The sequence below is a fragment of the Theropithecus gelada genome, chromosome 13, assembly GCF_003255815.1.
Source record: "Theropithecus gelada isolate Dixy chromosome 13, Tgel_1.0, whole genome shotgun sequence".
NCBI lineage: Eukaryota > Metazoa > Chordata > Mammalia > Primates > Cercopithecidae > Theropithecus > Theropithecus gelada.
In genome coordinates, this window is record NC_037681.1 from 60583041 (window position 1) to 60600974 (window position 17934).

Sequence of the window (17934 nt, forward strand, 5' to 3'; positions counted from 1 at the left end):
ACAGACATTTACCAGCCAAGGAGATTGGTCTCAGGAGAAACCAAACCTGCCAACACCTTGATCTCGGATTTTCAGTTCCCAGAACTGCCAGAAAAGACATTTCTGTTATTCAAACCACCCAGTCTGTGGTATTTATTACAGCAGCCCTAGAAAACTACAACAGCCCTTCGGAAGCCTCCCTATGTCATGACACAGAAATGTAGGAATAACTACTGAGCATTTCTATTACCTACTCTTTTTGTTTTTGTTTGTTTCTTTATACATTTCTTCTTTTTTCCTCCTTTTACTTTTCTTCCCACTTCTCTTTTACCCTACGCTTTAGCTCCAGGTAGAACTTCATGTGAGAGAAGAAATTTTCAGGGTTTATTTGAAGGAGGAAGGAAGAAGAAAGCCACATTAATACATTCCCATTCCCAGCTTCTCCTCTTACCCACTCCCCATTCCAACCGGCTGGGAAGGGTACCTATACTCAGAAAAGTTGAGAAAAAACACTAGGTTTTCTAGTTGTATTTATTTTGGATCATATCCTTTTTAATTTCTATATTTGTGAACATTTTATAATTTGACAGGGCATATGAATAAAATGGTTTGGAAAACATTTTAATCAATCATTCACAGAAACATGAACTATGCTGCGTTTTCTCCACAGAATTACTTAATTTGGGGCATCTAAATCTCTTAGTTTGGAGATGAGCAAGAAAACACATAATGAAGCTTCTCAGAAGACATGTCACTTGTAACTTGAGAGTAGACATTATATTTGTCTTCAAGATGGAAATAACACCTTTCCCATGAGAGATGTACACAGGAATAATTAGATCATCTTTGTAAAGTGTCTGAGAACATTTCAAGGTAATGATTATCATGGTAGTTATCATTATTTCCCTCCATTTAAGATTGTTACTGTGTTTCTCCAAAATTATTTGTTTAGTCAACATGCTGGGTCCTAAGGTTACATTCTAGGTTTTTAAAAACAAAAATTAATTTTGCCCTCTGAAATTACCTTCATGATCAGTTAATGCAAAATGTGTGTGTGTGTGAGACAGAGAGAGAGCGAGTTCCTCCTGTAGGCTTCCAATATCACAAAGAATCTTAAATGTTTTAATGCGTAAGTCTGGAATGGGAAGCCCATCTGCTTTTATAACATTTGAAAGGAAAAGTGGCCTCCCATCCTTTTCTCCCAGTGAGATTCTCTGGGATCTCACTGCTCTTTATAAATTTTAATCTCCAACTCAGACATCACTTAAATATTAAAAATGACCACGGACTGCCATGCATGATGCACAACTACCCTGTCTTGGGAAAGGACAAAGAAATATTATGTTCATCCATCACCATCTGGACTACACTTAAAAGTCTGTTCTTTCTTTGGGAAGAGTAGTGAAACATTAAAAAATCCTAGGAGCATCTTTTATGTGACAGCAAAGATGATGGTAGTATGCCTATTCTGTGGTTGTGGATGTTCACCAGCCTAGGGTTCCTGGAGGCTACGTAATTCTTCCAAGTCCCTTCTCTGTATTAGAAAAGAAAGACACGTTGGTGGGTTTGCTTTTACAGAATATCGAGTAAATTCCTCATATCTCAGAATCTTTCTTTTCAGCTAACGGAAAATAACCTATATTTGATTAATCCTTCCTAGTGCCTTTTAAATGGCTTTTCTGATACACATGGGACTTTTAAAATATAACTACAAAAATAACCAAATCATTAAAAATGCAGATAGTGCACAGGGCGTCAGTTCAGCTATTGATGTAATAGTACTTGCACTGTTCCAGTTCGGAAGCATGAGAGCAACGGCATCATCAGCATGACTGACCGTGAAAGACAAACCCCTGGGCTTGGCACATATCTTTTAAAGTAAACAGGGGTTTCTTTACATCTCTGTCTCTACCTGCTCAGGGCTTGGATTCAGGGAGAGCTCTGAGAACCAGAAAAAGAGACTGCTGGAAGGTAATGAACACTTGGGTCAGAAGGCTTAAGTCTCTATAGTTCTGACAGCTTGTTTTGGGGCAAGACACTTAAATTTCCCGAGCCTCAGTTGCTCACCTGTCAAATGAGTTTCCTAACTCCCACCTTCCAGAGCTGTTGTGGGGACTGGAAGAAGAAATGCTCAAGTCCTTTATAAAACAGTATGCCTCTTTATAGACAAATGTGCCATATTCCATTGTTACTTGTCTGAAGGAAGGCAGTAAATCAATACAATGTGAGTATCCTGATTTCACTGAATCTATATTCTGTTTGAATGAGCCATTATCATTCATTTCCCCAAGCTGCTTGCTTTTAAGAAAAGAAAGAAAAACAGGAAGGGAACCTGGTGGGGTGTCTCTTAAGTGACAGGCACTGAGCTAAATTCTTTCACATACCTGATCTTATTTCATCCTTAAAATAACCCTACAACGTGGGCATTATTAATCCCATTATACATATGAAGAGTCTGAAGTTCAGAGAATTTATGTGACTTGCTAAAATAATCTCACATAGAATTTAAGTGACTGACTTGACATTTGTTCTAAGAGTCCAGGGAAAATTTTACTATAGAAAATGCCTTATGGAAGAAAGTTGGGGAGTTTAGTATCACATATTGATTCAAAGTTTGAGTCAGAATTTTTTTAATGCCTGGTGTTATACAGATACAGTGGTACCTTTTTTTTTTTCCTTAGGAATGTGAAAATATGAAGTGCCATAATTAGTATTTGTATTCTAATACTTTCTAGATATGATTTTTTGGGTGGTTTATTTCTTTGGCAGAGCCAGCCATAAGCTCTTTCTCAGATCCCTGGGGACCAAGAAAACATGGGAAATTAAAAGATCAGGTAAAAGCAGGGGATCGTGGTGTGACTGTTTTGGAACCTCTATTTTTTCTATTTAAACATTTGTTTAAAATTGTATCCTATACATTTGAGATTAACAATGTCATGTTATGGGATATATTTAGATAGTAAAATTATTATAGGGAGGCAAATTAACATCTATCATCTCATCTAGGTACTTTTTCCTGTGACAAGAGCAGTCGAAGTCTACTTATTTAACAAACATTTCTAATACAATTTCATTAGCTTTGACTAGTCCCCATGTGGTCCATTCCATCTCTAAACATGTTCATCCTTCCTATCTGCTATTTTGTATCCTATGACCTATGATTCTCATTGCCTCCGGCAACACTTGCCCACAGTAAGATGGTAACCACTGCTTCATTCTCTATCTCGGTGTATTTGAGCTCTTTTCAAACATACATATTCCACATACAAGTGAGACCATGCAATATTTTTCTTTCTGTGTCTGGCTTATTTCACTTGGCATAATGTCCTCCAGGCCTATCCATGTTGTGGCAAGTGGCAGAATCTCCTTTGTTAAGGTTGAATCATAAGGAATCTCTCCTTTAGAGTGTGACAAGTTCTTATTTCCATTTCTGGTTGCCAAAGGTCAACCATCCAGTTCTGAATCAACATCCTGGTTTGTCTCTAGCTTATCACCCTTGAATTTGGGAAAGTGGCCTGAATCCTCACAAGTCTGTATGTAAAGTAGTCTGGAAAATGTATGCTGCTGTTCATCTGTGGATGTGTCTGACTTGCAGTTCTTTCCGGGCACTCAATAGGCTTTATCCTCCAGAATTATGACTTTTTTTGCAATCTGACATACAGTAATTACAAATCAAATTCTACTCTCCTGTTATATATTTCTGTTTCTCTTTGCTTTAAAGGTTCTGAGAGAATCATAAAGTATAAACGATGAAAGACCTTAGCAATCAGCTAAGAAAAATAAAACTGAGAATGGTGATTCAGTTGATACATTTTTGTTCCCTAGTTTGCATCTGTGTATATCTGTTGTGTATGTGTGAGAAACTGTGCATGCATGTGACACCATAAGGGCCAGCGGTTTTTACTGTTTTGCCCATAAAATGATCTGAAACTTCTTTTCTCTTTCTTTTCCCTTTTACATGCTTTTACCTGCTTTTACCTTATGTCTAGTGAGAAAACAATTATCATCTCTTCCCACTCTTAATGGCCTCTGCCACTAAATTCAGTAACACAAAGATTCCCAAACAAGAGTTTATCTCTTTTTTTTTTTTTGGTATTTTGGAGATGTGCAATAAACATTTCTCTGTAACTTAATTGGTGGGAAGTACTTAGCATATTCTCTGATGCAAAGTAGATGATGTAAACAACTTTTCTTCTAAGTATATTGAAAGACACTTCCTATCAAAGACAGCTCAAAAAACAATTGGTTTGAATTCCTAGATCTATGAGTTGCCAGTGCACAGAAGAAAATGTAGGCATTTTCTTCTACCAACTGAAACGTGGGTTTTAGAAAATACCTGAACTTAAAGCTTCAGGAGGCTTTTGGACTATGCCAAGGTCAACCCCTGCTTAATGTGAATTTCTTTAAAAATTCTCTGCCAAATGGTTACTTATGCCACTTCTGAGAGTTTCGGCTATTAGGGAACTCATAATCTCAATCCAGGTTTGGAGTCTCTGGCAATCAGCTTGGGCGGTTAGGTTCTACTCATTTGTCCAGGCCCCATTCCCTAGGCCAGTGGTCCCCAAACTTCTTGGCACCTGTGACTGGTTTTCTGGAAGACAATTCTGATGGTTTCGGGGTGATTCAAGTGTCTTACATGTACTGTGCACTTTATTTCTATTATTATTATGTACTCACCATAATGTGGAATCAGTGGGAACCTGGAGCTTGTTTTCTGGCAACTGGATGGTCCCATCTTTGGGTGATGGGAGACAGTGAAAGATCATCAGGCATTAGAGTCTCATAAGGAGTGCACAACCTAGATCCCTCGCATTGGATATCAATACTATTGTACATAAAATCTGGGTATTTGTAACTTGGACTACTGGACTGTTCTTGAATGGAGAAGACACTATACAGGCTCCATTAGCCATCCCTACCTGCTTCTTCCAAGCCACAGCTAATCTGTGGGCCATCCTGCTACTACTTAAGGGGTTTGGGCCAGGTGATGTGTGACAGTATTGGAAAGGGCCTCAAGAAGGCAACTCACTGTCTATTAATAACTTTTAAACCTGGCTGAAATGAATGAATATCTAGATGAAATCATCCACGAAGAACAGGATGCTTACCAGCTTAAGCCATTATGGTCTTTGCTGGGATGGTAACATAGCACAAGAAATATTTAATGTGACAGAAATATTTCTCAGCAAATGTAGCCACTGTCAAAATGAAAAATGGATTCACTAAGGAGTTCTAGCTCCATGAAAGTTTGATTATTACCAAAATGAATCTGTTTAAAGCTGAAAACTGATTGGTGTCTCTTGTTCCTAAAAAAATTCCGCTATATGAATTGAATGCTCCTAATTAATTACAGTTTAACGTAATTAGTCATGTGTGTTTTCGCCCCAAGCTTGGTTGTTCATAAAATAACTCCAAGTTAGGGTAAGAATCTTATCTTGAAATTCAGAGTGTTCTCTTACCCTTTACTAATTGTAGGATTGACAGAATTCCAAGCTCCTGAAATAGAGAAACATTCCCTGTATACTTGAATAGCTAAGAAACAAGGCTTTGTCGAGTAGAATTGATACTCAGCAAGTACAGATACTACCTGCCAGTTTAGATGGTTTAGTTACAGTGGGTAGTATGTGGGCACACCAGGTTCTAAGACTGGCCTGAGGACTCTGATAACACTTCGTAAATATCAGCAGCTGTGTCTAAATTAGCCTCCTGTAGTGTGGGAAGTTGAGTCTTGAAGCAACTGTTTGGGCAGTGATAACCTGTAATTTTCAACAAACATATCAATGTTATGTCCTAGAAAATGTTAACATGTATATAAAGGGTAGATGTATACCCAGGGCTGCTCCTCATGCAGAGGGGCATAAACACCGCCCAGAGCCTCTTAAGATGCTGCTGTGATTCATCTATGAATTCAGGTTCACTTACTGAGTGTTACTTTTATGCATGTAGGTAAAAGTGTACATCCCACTTAGTCTTTATCCTCCCAGGAGCCTGCTGCAGTAGGTATTATTTTCTCTGTTTTAGAGATGAAGAATCTGAGGCTCAGAGAATTTAAATGACTTGCTTATGAGATCTAAAACTGTCACCTCGCTACAATTGCATGACCCATTGTTTCCATAGAGAAAAGTCTCTGCAGTTTGTACAGCAAAAATTCATTCTGATAAAATGTAAGCTCATTTAGCATTGTTTTATGAAAAGTGTAACTGGGAAATACCTCTCCTCCTTAAATTAACTCTCTGGATATGATATAATACACAAAATATTATAGTGCTCTTTCAGAGAATGAATGGTTGGCTCAGTTTTATTCTTCCTAGAATTTTATTTTAAAAAATACATCTTTAGGCAAATCCTCTATTCATGATTTATTTCAGCCCCGTTGGGAAGTGGGATTCTCCTCATTTTGGTGGCAAACATCTGTCTCTCTGGGGAGCAAACGGAAAGGACTCTGGCTCTTCAGCAATGACAATAACAGTCTCATAACTCTTTGCCTGATCTCAGGATCACCTGAATGGACTCTGTTCTGAACATAGGGTTTGAAAGTTGATGTTCCAGCAAAGTGGTGATGCAAATTGAGTGATAGTCTAATGATGACTTCAGTTTGCACAATACAAAGTGATGGCAGTTGCTCAAGGCACCCCTCATCTGCCTGTTCCTCTTTCCTTCTTTCTGTTGTGATTTTTAATGAGATCTCAGTAAACAGGGCCCTCCACTGACCGTAAGGTCCCATGATTTACTTGTTCTTGGTCACTTCACAGATTCTGTGTGCCTCAGTTTCTCCTTCTGGAAAATGGGCATAGCCAAAAACAACTTTCTCTTTTGTGCTATTGAAAAGGCATAAACAGCCGGGCGCGGTGGCTCAAGCCTGTAATCCCAGCACTTTGGGAGGCCGAGACGGGCGGATCACGAGGTCAGGAGATCGAGACCATCCTGGCTAACACGGTGAAACCCCGTTTCTACTAAAAAATACAAAAAACTAGCCAGGCGAGGCGGCGGGCGCCTGTAGTCCCAGCTACTTGGGAGGCTGAGGCAGGAGAATGGCGGGAACCCGGGAGGCGGAGCTTGCAGTGAGCTGAGATCCGGCCACTGCACTCCAGCCTGGGCGACAGAGCAAGACTCCGTCTCAAAAAAAAAAAAAAAAAAAAAAAAAAAAAAAAAAAAGAAAAGGCATAAACAAGACTTTTAAGAGAAGTTATATGCTTACATATAGTCAATAGTGTATGCTTATATACATACAAATAGATATATGCTTGTGTATTTTTAAGAGAAGTTATATGCTTACATGTAGTAAACTTAGTTTTGGTTTGAGGGAAATTCGTTGATTAGTGGAATTCAGATGGAGAATCTCCTTCCCTCACTGTGGGTGAACACTTCTTTTAGAGGGTAGGTAGGCTACGGTGGGAACTGAAAATCTTGTTTGTCTGCTGTGGCTTTCTTGTCTCTCATAAATAGTACACAACACGCATCATGATGTTGTGATGTTTTTCTTCAATATCAACCATCTGGAAAATCTCTCTTTCCCTCCTATTATCAATAAGTCCGTGGCCTATCTTTTTTATTTGCTCAAGGCCTGGTGCATATTCTATTAAGTCTATAGGTTTGAACCCTAAAATATTTCGGGTCACTGTTTTGCACCTCAAGCCCAGGCTGAACCCCTAACCTGGAACTCTAGGAAATCTTCAAAGGGAATGGGGTGGTTGGAAGACTGACTTTCTTAGTGCCACTCATTTCTTTAGTAAGTATTTATTGCTAACTTGTGTGTCAGGCACAGTTCTTGGTATTGCAAATGCAGAAAAATAAGATCCCCGATCTCATGGAATTTCCACTCTGGCAAGGGGAGACAGGAATCAAAGTAAACAAATAACAAATATAATAATTTCAGATATTGATATGAGCTATGAATACAATGAAATCCGGTGACTGGGAGGGTGAGAAACCCCTCTGAGCAGTTGATATGTTGAGCTAAGCAGTTGAGCTAAGACTTTAGTGAGGAGAAATAACCAGGTATGGAGGGAAAGTATTCCATGTGGAGAAAATAGCTCATGCACTATTGTTTAGGGAACGGAAATATGCCTATGTTCTACTGGCTTTAAACTTTGGGAGGCAAGCGTGACAAGATGGAAAGAGGATTGACTTGGGAATCCACCCTCATGGGTCAGGGTGAGAATCCCAACTTCTGTTTCTCCATTTCTCGTAAATGGGTTCATGAGTAGCTACTGCACCAGGCTGCTGTGGGGCTTGTGTGGATACGAAACAACTATTCACCAATGGCGAGACCATTCTCTCACTCGGTGCTGCTAAGGTGTTGGCCAGGAAAGCTTCAGTCTTTGCTTTGTCTAATCCTAAGGCATCACATCACCAAGAAGCCCACTGGTCAGTAGGTAACATCAGGGGGCAGACATGGAGTGTCTGATAGTGAAGGCATTGGTTCTACAACTCCAGAAGAAAAATGAGCAATGCTATATGGTGCAGCAGGAGCCCTGGGTTCTAAAACAGTCTCTCCGTGATCTTGGAGGAGACCCCTCTCTCTGTTCTCAGGTTCTTATTTGTTTAAAAAAAAAAAAAGAAAAGGCAAGGGGGGGTTAGAATCACAGCTCCTTTCCAGCTCGTTGCCAGGATTCTAAGATGCTCTGTGTAACAGGCCGTAAGACACAACACCCAGCCAGACCTGACTAGGCAAAGGCAAGGCAAGGGAGAAGCATGGGGTGGGATGTATGTGCCAAGGTTTGTTCAGGCGAGTGGCTTTTCATTGCAGGAGTTGGAAAGACAAGGTCTTTATCAAGAGAGCTGACTGTGAACAGCAAGAAGTAATGCTGCCAGTCATTTTTATGTGGCTTCTCTCTGCCTATGGAGAGTGTTTGTACGTGGTGGAGGGTGACTATGTTTTCTCCTTCCACTTCTTTGGATTAGGCTGCAGTGTTTCCCCTGCTGAAAACAGTATACGAAGTCTCCCGACTGGGGATGAAAAGTCCCCTCATGCATTGATTTGCAAGCAACAACTAAAACTGTATTCACATTGCAGTAGCCCATGCCAACAAAAGAGCTCTTGGACCCAGTGATGGTGCATTGTTTGCAGAGCAGAGCTGCTGCCGCCCCGGACAAAGCCGCATTAGAGACACGACTTCGGGCTTACAAATAAGAGTGCTGAATCATTCTGGAACCCTTCAATATGGTGTTTTCCTCAAGATTTTATAATATGCAATTTAAGAGAAGAACAGCCCAACGAGCCAATATTCTTTTCAGAAATACCAGCTAAAGCATATCCAGGGGCCAGAAAATAATTGCTTTTTTTCTTTCACCCTCTCGTGCTCCCACCTGTGTTTCTGGCCTGCCTTGTTCTGGAAGTGGAAATTGTAGCTACCTGATTCAACATTTTCTCCTGCTACTGCTGCATTTTTAGATCGATAGATATCCTAAATTTGCTCTGCTCACCTACTAGTATGTCCCTAGAATATCTCCCATAAGTAGTTTCTCTCTGGAACTTACTCTCTTTCTTCTTACTCATGCCCTCTGCTTTTCCTCTTAGGATCATAATTATCAACTACATAACAGTGAAATTTTACTAGGAATATTTAAGAACATTGACAGAAAATGTCATATTGGCATGTGCAATTTGCACATACACAGATAAATATATCTTACGTGTACAAATATGTGAATGTTCACATCTCCATGTCAAGTGATATGAAGTTTGACATAGAGAAAACAAATGTCTCAAACTTCTTTTGAAACATGGCATGTGTATGTGTGTGTATGGATTTATGTAGATTGTTCTCTAGATCAGACACAGTATGATGATGTCTTTTAATCCAGTTATGTAGGGATTGGAAAACTTTAATTCACAAATAAATGTATTCATTCTTTATAAAACAAAGACGCAGGATTGCCAAGCCCACCTTATTGCCAAACACTGTCTTAGGTGTTAGAGAAATAGTGATGAAAAGGGCAGATTTGCTGCTGGTTTTTTTTTTTTTTCAAATTTAGATTCTTCCTATGTCTAAGAGGACTTGAGCAGATCTGTACCTATTAATAGAGCATAAGATATTTTAAGACAAAAATAGGACAAAAAAAGTCTGAAGCAGAAATAAAGGATGCTTTTAGTCACCTGAGTTGACTGAATTTTGAACACGTAGATTAAAAAAAAAAAAAAAAGGCTATGCTTTCCAATGGCCAAAGCAATTTAGAAACCATTGAATTACATGGTTACGATCTTCCAGTTGCAAGATGACAAAAATTAATTTTCTAGGGGAAAAAAGCTTCTCTTTAGATTAGGAATTTATCATGTTTTCTTTAAAGTTTAGTGAGTGGCATTGTGAGGTTTTATAAAAGATAAAATACTAGCTTTCAAATATTATACATTAAAGGTAAAAGTTAAAATTACAGATAAGTTATACTCCAATGAGGGCAGTTTTAAAAGAGGCTCTGATAAGAACTTTAAGATTTACTTTGTGATATCCAATTCTAATCAAGGATGAAGGGCTACTGAATTCACTTAACGTGACCATTAAACAGTATGTTTTAAGCATCAAATGTCTTACGTGACATATTGTGAAGTCAGTATAATTACACATGTATTTAACATGTATTCTAAGGTAGGTATTGCATCTTGATTAAAGTTAGAGCCCTAAATTTCTTTCATTAATAAAAAGGAAATTCTTTACTGGGGGCAAGACATTCACAGAAAGCATGTATTTCTTGAAAGGTACTTGAATCTTTTGTATCACTCTCAAATAAATTCTGGTGAAGCAAACAACCTTCCAATATATAGTTGTTTATATGCAATGAATACAGGTTAGAAAAACCTCCAACATAGTAAAACAACAGATAAATAGAGTTAATGTGAGGCAGAAGAACAGGCATGAGACCTGTGGTTTGGATACTACCTCTGCAGGTTTTTTTTTTTTTTTGGAGGCAGAGTCTTGCTCCATTGCCCAGGTTGGAGTGCAGTGGCATGATTTCAGCTCACTGCAGCCTCCGCCTTCTAGGTTCAAGTGATTCTTGTGCTTCAGCCTCCCTAGTAGCTGGGATTTCAGGTGTACACCACCACACCTGGCTAATTTTTTTTTTTTTTTTTTTTGTAGAGACAGGGTTTTGCCATGTTGACCAGGCTGGTCTTGAACTCCTGGCCTCAAGTGATCTGCCAGTCTCAGCCTCCCAGAGTGCTGCGATTACAAGTGTGAGCCACTGCACCTGACCTCCTCTGCAGTTTTGAATAAGATGGGTCTACCAAGAAGTGCAGGGTGGCAGCTTGGGTGGGACACTCAGCAAGAGCTGGATGTGTAATAATTAAATAGAAGCCAGGCATGGTGGTGCTTGCCTGTAGTCCCAGCTACTCAGGAGGGTGACACAGGAGGATCACTTGAGCCCAGGAGTTCAAGGGTACAGTGAGCTATGACATGCCACTATGATGTGCCACTGCAGTCCAGCCCGGGCAACGGAGGAGACCCCATCTTTTTTAAAAAAATAGAAGAGAGACTCTCCCTGAGATTTCAAATTTCCATTTTGTCAGTACATTTCAAACTGAGTAAATGTCCTAAATGAAATGAACTAGCTTACATTTTTAAAAAAATTATCATTTACAAGGATGGATTGGATAATTTAAAGATACCTGTGAAGTAAAATAATTAGTAATTTGTGTGATAAATTAGAACTGTACATTTCAACTAGCAGTTACACAGAAAGCAAGTTGGCATTTTATTTATGGCAATGAAGGGTCCTTTAAGAGACCCTTTAGTATTTCCATGTCCCAAAGACAACTCACAAGGTCATCTCTTCTAATCCTATTAACTCACAGGGGAGGTTAGAGGTCTTGTCTAGAGCCCCATATCTAACTGGTGGCTCTTTGACCATTGAATTCAAGTATCTAGAGAAGACAAAGATTCCAACAAAGAATTTAAACACTTTGTCATCCATGTTACATGCACTGTCTATCACAGAGAATGGGAATATTTTAGCTCTACACTGAAACAAGGAATAAAAGCTAAGTTGGATGGCAGCAGTGTTGTTCATATCTCCTGTTGGTTTCAAATAATTGCTACTTGACCTTTGTTCCTACTTTTTTTCAAGCATGCCAGTGATTCTAAGCATGAAACAACCTACCTAGATAACTAATAATATCACAGAAAAAGACCAGGAGCTTGGAGAAAAGGCTGGGCATTGATTCCATTTTGTTTCATAAGACCTGACACAATTTCTAGCTCCAGATATAAATACAATTCCTACATCACAAAAACAATTTGGAAGTCCCTCTGCATTCTTTATGATGGGATTTAGTCTGGATTTTCTAGGAAATCCAGTAATGGAGCCTGCCTGCTTTCTAGGACTGATTCTCTTCTTCCTGATCTTTCTGCACTTCTGTCCCAGGCTTGCACACTCATTTCCAAACCCTTACCTTCCCCATGTGTAACTGAGATTAAAAGACTTGTTAACTTCATCCCTTTTGTCCTGAATTAACTCATCTGAAATGTGAGCTCTTGAGACCTAAACTAAAGTTGTAAGAGGAATACCTAGGATCAAGTTGAAAGCCTACTGGCAATGGACTCACAATGATGGGGTTTCATATTCCAGCTAACCACTTGCTAGCTGTGTGACCCTACACAAGTTATGTAACCACTCTGGGCCTCAGGATCCACTGTTGTAACCTTTGGGAAAAACGACATAGCTCAGAATATAGCTGGGAAAAACAGAAATAATGCCTACAAAGTACCAGCCATGTCATAGAAGCCAAATGGTAACATTATTTAAGCAAAAAGTGAGTCAGAGTTTTTTTTTTTTTGAGACGGAGTCTTGCTCTGTTGCCCAGGCTGGAGTGCAGTGGTGCAGTCTCAGTTCACTGCAAGCTCTGCCTCCTGGGTTCACGCCATTCTGCCTCAGTCTCCCAAGTAGCTGGGACTACAGGTACCCGCCACCATGCCTGGCTAATTTTTTGTATTTTTAGTAGAGACAGGGTTTCAACTTGTTAGCCAGGATGGTCTCGATCTCCTGACTTCATGATCCATCCACCTCGGCTTCCCAAAGTGTTGGGATTATAGGCGTGAGCCACTGTGCTCGGCCCTAGCAGAATTTTTAACTGCTTAAATTGGATTTTCAGATGACCTAAGGTTATCACAAGGGTTAAGTAATGAGAATATTGCCCATAGTAATGATGTTCAATAACAGACGAGATGCTGAAAAGACTCCTGCTTAGACCAGATTTCATGGCAATCCCTTGAAACTCATTTGAGGTACCATTTTTATTAAGAGTTTTAGAGTAGATTAGTCTTCAGGCTGCCAATTAGTCAAGTGAATTATTGTCCAGGGACCACTGAGTTGACAGTATATTAAATAATTTAATTGAGGATATTAATCCACAGAGCATGCGTGGATGGACCGATAACAGAAGCATCCTTTAAACTGAACTAGTGTTCATATTGGACTGGTGGGCTAAGGTGACATGCCCTCTACTTATTATTTATTTAGCTGGAACTGGGTCACTTTAATTTGCTGTAAAGTGTAGTGAGTGTGGACAGGTCAGCTGCATGCATCAGCTGGGCCTCGTGTTGAATATCTTCCCTTGTATTGTAGAAGATTCCACTGGCGTTCCTGAGTTCCAATTATGTAACAGGAAGATACGCACTTCTGAATCATCATCATCTCACTTGGCTTTCTTTGAGGCTAAACTTTGACTCTCCTCTCATCCCATTCCTTCTAGAAGAACAGAAGTGAAGTGTATGCTGCTATTGTGCTGAATATTTAGTTTAGGCAAGTCAGGGGATGGGCAAAGTGTGCTTTTCCATTGTCAAAATCAGACGGGCCATGAAGCACAATCCCCGTCAAGGCTACTGCAGGACTATAATGGGCATCGACAGAGCTCCCACGTTTCAGTATTGGATGGTATCTTAGAGCTAAACTAGTCCAACTCTCTCCTTTTCCTGATGATGAAACCAAAAATCAGAAATGTTAAATTCTTTGCCAAGGTTATACAGTTGGTAAGTGACAAAACCAAGACTGCTGGACTTTTTGGGGGGTTCACTTTTGAGTATTCTTTCATTATAAAGATGCCAATACATACTATGTCTGATATGCAAATGAATATGTCAAAAGTAAAACAATTTCAGGAAACTCTTTAATGCTGGATATTTAATATTAGGTAAAAGAGGGAGGTGTGTGTTGACTTCAAAGAATGTCACAAATTACTAGGCAGGAGAAGCCTATTGGTGCACCTAGGAAAACAAATTCTTCCCTTTGTTGTTTAGGGAACTGACTGGCATTGTCGCCAAGGAACTTATGTACTAGACTATAAGGAGACCTAACAAATACTGAGGAAAAAAACCCTATTTCAAGCTGCAGCTCCAATATCCAAACAAATACCTACTATATAATGTGAATGTGAATGTCGATGTATGTGTATTTTGTGTATCCGTGTACCTGATTTGTGTGTATTTGTATGTGTGTGTCTGTATTCATGTGTGTTTGCACAATGCATGCATGTCTCTGTACCTGTATATACATGTGTTCTACATGTGTGTTTGTGCATGTGTGTTCACTCAGGCCTCAGGCACAGCAAGCAAGTGCACCCTTCATGCCGGAGAGCCTGTTGGGCTGATTTTTTCCCTGGCACTGCCCCTCAACAGTTTTCCTTCTTGAGCAAGTAGTTACATCGTTTTTCTGAATCTCAGTGTTCTTATCTATAAAATGAAAGAAAGAAGTTAACCAGTGTGTTTTTAGTCCCATAGCCATTTCAGTGATTAAATTGAATTAACTGCATTTGCACAAAATTTGGCAATATTTTATTATAGGTTCTATAATAGATTTGCCTCCCAAACAACCAACTTTGGTATTTCCATGTACAGATGACCTTTGTGAAAATGCATACTGTTTAAATTAATCCTTATGGCAGCTCCATGAATGAAGCACAGTTATCTCTACCTTACATACGAGCAAACTGAGATCTTGAGTTGTAGTAATCTTCCTGGAGTCGCCCAGGGAGGTTTTGGAGGACAGGAACACAAACCCACATCTGTCTCTAAAGCCAGGCTTGCAGTCATTCTCTACTTTGCCTCACCTCTGCCCAAAGCTGTTGTGAAGAACAATACGGTGGTCGTGGAACTGGCATCGGCATCCTGGTTCCCTTTATCCAGCTAACGTTTGCCCTTTTCTCTGACACACCTATTTCCCTTGATATCTCAGCTGGCACAAAATTTTTTAAAGTCAGCCCACCATTCTGCCCTGGTAGAAGGAGAGAGATTTGGGAACAATTCAAACTGGACAGTGAATGCAGGCTTCGTGGAGAAGGGCATATTGCTGGCACATCTTAACAGCACCTCATGGTACGGGACTTGCCTTGCAAGCCTTTGACAGCCATTGAACTGCAGAACCCACTGCTCCTAGTGTTCAACCCAGGAAGAAACAGAAGGAGAACTGCCAGGATGTAACTGCTTAATCCCTTCCTAATCTCTGGATTCTCATAAATCCTTTAACTCTTCAACTATGGAACTATAAGAACTGGGTTTGCAGAATCATTATGGTCATAGGAGGCCCAAGTACTGAGCTATGAAATTCGGAAAAAGCAGAGGGCCAAGAAGATTGCCACAGGGTTGACTTTGAAACCAGTTTGAATACAATTACTGAGAAAGAGAAGCAAACCTCTATTTACAAAATTATTATTTTTGTTTAGTGAGATATATTGAATCAATTTTGCACAGAAAATTGCAAAGGAACCTCTCAGAGCCCTTTAAAAGCAATTTAATATTTGTAATAAGGCAAATATTTCTGACTCTCAACTATTTAGCCATGAAATTTTAAAATCCAATGAAAGTCTGACTTCAATAAATGCTGCTTTACAAATTGTATTGCCTATGTAATAGCCTAAAAATACTGACATTCTTTAGACACTTTAATCATAATGACAAATAATGAACTTTTAAAACTGCCCTTCATGTAATTGAGTATAATTTGGTGCTTTTAAAACATGGGTTTGTTTTTCTGGTACGTCGTCTCTCAAAATTGTAAATAAGGTCGATTTACCCGGCAGCCTGAGAATTTCTAAGCAATTGTGCCTTATTTCCAAGCAGTCTTTTAGAAACATAAAGCACAATATATTGTATGACAAGAAGACTTGAGAGGCTTCGCATCTCAGTTATTAACAATTCTTCAAAAGATCTAGGCAGGAGTTAGTGCCATCGTGAAATGATGACACCATGGCCGCAGGTAATGTGATGTGGCCAGTCTCTCTGTGAGAGTAGGGAGCAGTTTTCCTCATTTTGGAATTTCCTTCTTTCTAAAGGGCAGTAGATAGCACACTGGACTAGTCTTCATTAGATATAGGATCTGAGCTATGTTCTAAGGACATGTTGCCTGTCTCAGACTCAGATTCTTCCTCAGTAAGATAATGATAATTATAGCGTTAAAAGGATTTCGTGAAACACAACACATGAAAGTGTTTGCAAGTCAAAATCTACCTCTTTGAAGTAAGGCAGCATTGACATCTTTATAGTTGTTTCTCTGTATACCTATTCTCACCAGAATCAAATACATGACACTGGCCTTGTTGGCAGCATAATCCCACTCACTGTTTAAAGCTTCCCTTTTCTATTGCTGTAGACTGGTCATAAAATGTTTCCTTGTTCTTGAGAGTCACAGAACTCTGTGAATGAACCAGAGTAAACCACTCCACTGCTAGAAAAGCAAATTTGGCCTAATATGTCTATCGATGGGGTCATCTCGGCCATCTCTCTGAAACTGCAGACCCTATGCGTATTTCCTGTTCCCCTCCACAGCTTTGCTTTCCTCCATGACAAACTTATCATCATAAATACACTTTATTTTAATGTATCTATCTGATTTACTGTATCCTCCAGTAGACTGTAAGCTCCACTTGGGCGGGGGTATTTGTTTCATTGGCTGTCATGTGCCTTGCACCAAGAACAATAGCTGACATAGAAAAACGAAGGAATGATGACCAGCTTATGGTTGTTATACAGACGCTCATATACCTGCAGCTAAGAAAACCTAGAAATTATTAGAAATGGTTCACTATAAGGCTTAGGATGCTTTTAATGTTTCAATTCTAACATGTCAAGGCCCATAAAAGAGTTTGTTTATTTTTAATGTTTTCTACTATTGGCTTCGTCAGCAGTTTCTTATTCTAGCGATTTTTGTCTGCTTAGTTCTGTCTGTGAAAAGGGAGTATAGTTCATGCCTCACATATTAATCTTAGATTTATAGAAAAACATAAGAAATAAAAGGGAGTTTACCCCTCCTTCTATTAGAGCTTATATGCAAATTCCAAATCCACTCTCCTGAGCAGTTACCCATGATTTAATATTCATAAATTCCCACTGTATACCCAATTGCAAGAAACCAAAGCAAGATTATAAACAGCACTAATAACAAACAGGCATAAAACTTTTACTACCCTCTGTTCCCACAGCACTTGGGAGATGTGTCAAATTACCCTGTGGAAGACTGGAAAGAGGGAGTTGGGGTAGAAATCATGGCCCAAATGATAGTGATGCAGTTTCCAAATTTTACAGCTTGGGAATCACTACTTATTTAGGAAACTCTACCTTTGTTAATTAGTTGCAACTGCAGAAGATGAGCCTGCAGGGATCTTTAAAGAGAGCCAGTGTAGATGGAGCAGAAGAACGGAAAAAAAAAATCTGAAGACAGCATTGCTTTCATAAATCTTTAAGAGGGACTTTCCTCTATCATTATACAATCAAACAAATAATGGACAGGGTTTGATAATACAGGAAGAGGACACTTCTCTCTGTATTTAATTCCCTCAGGTTTCTGACTACTTGAGTTTGAAAAACACTTCATTTTGTAGGATCTTCCTAAATAAAACTCTGTACTTTGCTTGTGCAAAAAGAAACAGAATGTAATTCTATTTCTATTTCTAGAGCCAGTGCAAACATGTATTTGTTAAATGTTGTTGAAGAGAGTGTAAAATGATGCAGATGGTCGTGGTCAAGTGTCTTA

The 17934-nt window shown here is 39.3% G+C and overlaps 1 protein-coding gene across 15 annotated transcripts in view; it reads right to left on the reverse strand.

The window, feature by feature from the left end:
- Nucleotides 1–17934, reverse strand: part of SLC8A1 (solute carrier family 8 member A1) — a 386248-nt gene that overhangs the window by 29528 nt on the left and 338786 nt on the right. The window lies entirely within an intron of this gene.